At 41.4% G+C, this 5,837-nt stretch overlaps 1 long non-coding RNA gene across 1 annotated transcript; it reads left to right on the top strand.

Annotated features, from left to right (window-relative positions):
* The first annotated feature begins 4,455 nt into the window (after positions 1–4,455).
* LOC149269725 (uncharacterized) lies at positions 4,456–5,472 on the top strand. Its single transcript, XR_016269259.1, has 2 exons — positions 4,456–4,757; positions 4,840–5,472. It is a non-coding gene; the product is annotated as an uncharacterized LOC149269725 (long non-coding RNA).
* Positions 5,473–5,837: the final 365 nt, after the last annotated feature.

Raw genomic sequence — 5,837 nt, 5'->3', positions numbered from 1 at the left:
ACGTAGACATCCAGAGCTTAGCTCAAACTTGAACTTGATAGACTGATAGAGAGCGATAGGAATTAGTAAATGACCTCGCAGAAATTGTTCTCAATTTGATAGAGTCTGTTGTTAATTGTTGGTGAATATCATTTGAATAGCTTCGCTGGAGTGAATGGAAGAGACTTCTGTAAGTGTTTTTCCAGACTAGCTGACTGCAATTGTAAAGTTGAGGGAGTGTATATAATATATATACATATAGATATATAAAGTTGTTAAAATGAGTGAAAGTTGTCTTTGTTTTGATTTCATGCCTTTGTTTCGCTGCTCAGTTACTATTTTTAGTTATAAATACATATACATATACATATACATACATATTTATACCTTTATTGTTTACTCACTTGTAATAGCTGTTAGCTATCATCTTGTTATATGTCCCAGACCGAAACAATGCGATTGGGATTCAATTGATAAGAATAATAAAATCGTAATTTGAGGGAGTGCCAGAGTTTAAATCATTTAAGTAAAGTAAGAGATAGTTTGATGAAAGAAGAGAGAGAGAGAGAGGGAGAGAGAGAAAGAGAGAGAGAGAGAGAGAAAGAGAGAGAGAGTGTGTGTGTTTGGGAGAGAGAGAGACATATTTTTGTTTTTAGAAGATTCACCACTTTTAACAATTCATGAAGAGCTTAAGATGCAACTGGTATTAAGGTGTCCGATAAATAGTGAGAAACAGAGAGTGTGTGTGTGTGTGAGAGAGAGAGAGAGAGAGAGAGAGAAACAGATTGTAGCATTGACACTTGCAGTTCTTCTCAGGCATTCATCTTCAACTTAGTTAAGTAAAACAATGACCATCATTAGTATTAGTATTAGTAATACTAGCTTTTGATACTCCCCCTGCCCACAGGTGCTGCAGAGAGCTTCCTGAACGAATGCACCTCCAACGGCAGGTTAGCTGCAGCTTTGACTGGTCGCTCAAGTGGCAGGAAGTTGATTCGTGCGACTGCAATTCAACGGAATCTCGACAATGGGTCAAGAGTTTTCACCGTTTGTTTGCTCATGAGCTGATACCGCTTTAGAGGCGCGTGCGGCATCAACGTCGCGTCGGCGGACCGAGGCCTGAAGGCTGCAATGTAAACAGGAAACTGGGCAAAGGAGTCGCGAGCCGCGCAACTGAAGAGACAAAACTTGAGGCATGTTTTACACGTGAATTGCGATGACAAAAAGACGCCGGCCGAGGCCAATAAACGGGAATGGGAATGGGACTGAGAATGGGTAGAGTGGCAGGAGCAGGGGCATCCTCAGAGTGAAGGTGAAGCGCATACAACAAAAATTGGCATAAACTGAAATGGACAGCCCGGCCAAGAAGTCTTCCACGTCGTCGTCGTTGTCGTCGTCTTCAGGGTTCTCGCACTTCCATTTGTTGATTTTGTTTGCTGGATTGTCCTTCCTACACGCGACGCTCTTTATGGCCGCTGCGGATTCGTGGAAGACATTCAATTGATACGAAATTGCTGCAATATAAATGCATTGCTGCCGATCGAGCTTCAGGGAGAGAGAGGCAGAGGAAGCGAGGGAGCGAGGGAGAGCAACGGCAGGCGGCAGGTATTCGAGGCATAAATGCGGCAATAAAACGATTCTCTCGCTGATCTTCGGTTGTATTGTTGACTGGGCCTGGAAAAATGGCAGCCAGGGACACGCGTGTTCGCCGGTTCGCCAGCAACAACTCTCTCCCGTTTCGCTCTCGGGAAGTGTGCAGCAGCAGCAGCAGCAGCAGCAGCAGCAGCAGCAGCAGCAAGCAGCAAACACAATTTGTTTACAGCATTGTTATTGAGACAAAGTCACTGATTTTCAAGCAAAAAGAGACAGTCAAGCTCTGTCCACCTCTCTCTCTCTCTCTCTCTCTCTCTCTCACTCACTCTCTCGCTCCCTCTGCCTGTCTCTGTTGGGTGCGAAGGCATCGCTCATCGCTCACAATGATGTTGCAATTATTGAACCTTCTGTATTTTCAAATTTCCATCATTAATAACACAGGCGGAGACCAAGGTGAAGGCGAGATGCATCGATGCACCGATGCTGCGATGCTGCGAACGTTGTGACCATTAGCGAGTTTCGGCGGAATACGCGTGAATTCGTTTTGTCTAACAATGCGACGACTCACTGAGCGCATCAATTGAAGGAAAAATGGAATTTTCGGAATGCCAAAACGCTGCAGGTAAAGCCGGAGCTCTCCAGTCTCCGTCACAGTCTCAGTCTCAGTTCCAGTCCCAGTTCGCTCTGGCATCAACTGTAGCCCATTAACGGTCGCAGCAAGGAGCCGGCAAGCGCATAAAGATCAGCTATAATTATTCATCTTGGGTGGGGGGCAGCTTGGTCCAAGGCAATGCCGTCGCCTCGCTCGCCTTGGGACCGCTCACTGTGTTTGTCAACGCAGATGCTAATCACAACATTAGGCCCGTGCAGATTCCACTTCAAATCTCTGGCCGAACCAATGCCGAGAGCTGTGCGTTTCCCATTCGCTTCGCTCGCCTGGCAAAAACCCAGCAATTCTGGCTGCTTGGGCTAACCTCGTGCCCCCTCCGGCGTATTCGTAACTCAAGGATACGCGTAATTGCAATTGGATATACATAGGAGTTGCTCTTGCTCTTGCTGTTGTTGAGGGCCATTGCTTGGCCGTTGCCAACAATTGCCAACAGATTGCTGATGAAGCTGTCCAGCCTATTTGCCAAACAGATAATTATTTCCATCGACATTTAGCAGCAGGCGCAATTTCCTCAGATAGCCAACAGCGCGGCCGAAGGTGACAACCATCAAATGTTGGGTTAACCAAGCAAGGTACCTCGATTAGCTGCACATTCGAGCAAATTGAGCGATTTGCAGAGGAATTGGCGAACGAGTTTTGGAATCACCAAGTGAAAGAAAGAGACTTTCATCATTATTTCATCATTATTTTTTTCATTATTATACATAAATATTTTGAAATGTGCAGGAATGTTTCGAAGGAGTAGATTTAAAAGTTGTGAATGGAGAGTTAGAAATTAAACTTCATCACTAAGCTCTACTTATAGAGAAGCTCGACACATTTCATGCAAACTAGTTAAATCAAATCAATCAATCAAATTAAGTTTTCAATTATTAACAAATGATTAGATTTTTTAAAGAAACCTTTTGTTACATAACAAAATACTTCCCTTATGTACAAAATTATGTTTTTCATTTATTGCCTTATAGAGATATTCGTATTTTATTGATTTATCATCTTTAATTTAAGATACTGCTGAAAAAAAAATACAATAAAAATGCATGAAATGTTATGATTTTTATTATGATATATTGAAAAACTAATAATAATAATTAGTAACGGTATTTAATAATTGAATAACTTTTTAACTTGCATTTACAAATTATATTTTCATTTAATAAATTTAGTGTTATTCTTGTTGGAAACTCCGAAAAATTACAGATTGAAGCAACGATATCAGGAAACTAGGCTTAACACAAATTAATCTGCGCATCGTAGCACTGATTGGATTGGTTTATTTAAATAATAAACTGATTTCATGCACTTGATACATTCTACACTTCTTCTCACATTCTGTCTTAGTCAGAAAGCGATTCACGGACGTGGAACTATCTGGATCTTTGCAACCGCCCCACTTGAACGTATGGCACAGGTTTTCAGGTAAATCGTAGTAGTAGCGGGTTAGGGGTGTTCTGCACGTTTTACCCGGGAATTTTTTTCTAAAGCACTGGACTACAGAATTTGGCATTTGAATCGCCCATCATGTTGATTAACTTGATTTTACTCACAGCCATCTTTGGCACTGGTGAAACCAGTTAGCAGAACTATTGTTAGCAGACCCAGCATTAGCAAATCAATCTGTTTATCACCGATCCTCATTCTGTTGCGTGTGGGACTGCCTTCACCTGGTGTCAGCGGAGAGCGAAATTAGAATGAGGGAAAAGTGCGACATTTGAGTATGGTTTATATTAGTTATTAATACGTGACTGGAACTCAAACGAAAGGTTTCGCAATGCTTGCCATTTAATAATTTAATTCAGCTTGCAGTTGACAGAGAATTGTCAGCCTATATATAACGTATATGCCATGAAAATAATAATAATATTTTAAAAAGAATTTAAATGGAATATAAGATATAGATATTTAAGAATAAGATTAGCCTATGTTCTTACAAAGATGTTTTTTTTTTTTTTTTTTTTTTTTTTTTTTTTTTTTTTTAAATTCATCGGTACCTTGGTAGATCGATAGTTAAGATTGCATTTATTTATTAGAGCTTACAATTAATATAAAATAACAAAACGAACTTTAGTTAGTAATATGGGGTCTTTGGCTTGTTATATTTTGCATAAACTTAAAATGTTGGTGTAATTATTGTCACGGTGAGAAAACCCAATTTGGGCCTAGTATAACTTCATATATCACGGTCTAGCTTGGCACATGCGTGACAGAATCAATCAATCTTTTATATGGAGTTGGTTATGGTATATGAAGTATATACAATAAGTCTATCAATATACATTTAAGCTATCAAGGAATCAGAGCTTAGCCGCTGCAAAATGATTACATTTGATTCACCTGCTTTAGATTCTAAGCAGAACTTTAAAAGACAACAAATACGGATCATTAACCATGAGATTCTGACTTCTGAATTTGGACAACAGTGAAGATAGCATGAGCAGTGCTGATTAATGAATCCAGATGAGTACATTTAAGTCACAGTGTTTGAAATGTCTCTCTGACTTAGCTTACAAAGAAGGTAAGCACATTTATTGCCGTTACAGGTGTTGATGTTTTCATTTTGAGAAGAAGTCTGAACTGAGCTGATTTCACACACACAGTCTAGTCCATATGTCTAGCTTCTTCCTCGATTGTTGCATTTGTGAAACCCAAATCGTGTCAAAACGAAACCAAACAATCTCAAGATGTGAGCAGAGCATCCTTCAGTAGGAAATCAACGGGAAACCACTCGAGCATCGAAGCGCTGTGGAACTACCGTTTAGCTGCTATCGCTGCTAATGTTTCCCCGAAATGCACATTAGCTCTAAGTATGGATGTTTAGTAAGTAGTTAGTCGTAAAAGTGCAACTGCAAAATGTGGCCCGGGCCACTTGAGAGAGCCTGGTCGCTGGACCACCCAAGAGCACTGAGAGCTAAAGTCTTCTCAGTAGACTTTGGGCAGCTTCCACTGGAGTGAAAAGTTTTTCTGATTTGATTTGATTTTTGTTTTTTATTTGGGAAAATCTAGGACGCGACACTTAGTCTCATGGCTCGCATGTAAACAAAGTGCAAGAGTTTTCCAGAATCGTTATCGACAAAGGATTTGGGCATCAGATTACGTCAACTGCTGTTGTTGTTGTTGTCGGTGTTTGTCGTGGGAGGAGTTGCGAGTTGAAGCATTGCGTAATTTATGACGAGCCGCGCACTGTAAACACACCGAGTGCAAGTGACCAAATAAACCAGCATAGCATGTAATTGGATCGTGGCCACGGTCCGACCCACTTGTACTCGACACTCCGCTAAGAGAGCTAGAGCGAGAGGGAGGGAGAGGGATAGGGAGAGGGAGAGGGAGAGAGGGTGCCTGGAATGCGAGTGAAGTGGCGCTGAAGGATGCGCCAAAGGATCTGGTGGGTCGCACATGTTTGCAGTCATAAATCAACGAATGTTATGGCTGCCCTCGGCCAACGGGCCTCGCCGCTGTCAGTGGAGAAAACGCATTTTCACACTTTTCGTCTGCGTAATTTGAATACTTTACAAGCGGCGTTCGCTGGAAACCCAAACGGAGCATTATTAATTACACACTTGGATTGGATTTCTGGTGCTGATTAGTGCTGTAAGCG

This window comes from Drosophila arizonae, chromosome 3, assembly GCF_054131065.1.
Source record: "Drosophila arizonae isolate 15081-1271.41 chromosome 3, UAZ_ARI_1.0, whole genome shotgun sequence".
In the NCBI taxonomy this organism is placed as follows: domain Eukaryota; kingdom Metazoa; phylum Arthropoda; class Insecta; order Diptera; family Drosophilidae; genus Drosophila; species Drosophila arizonae.
Note: the sequence above shows the minus strand (reverse complement) of the source record. Positions and strands in the feature narration are given on the sequence as shown.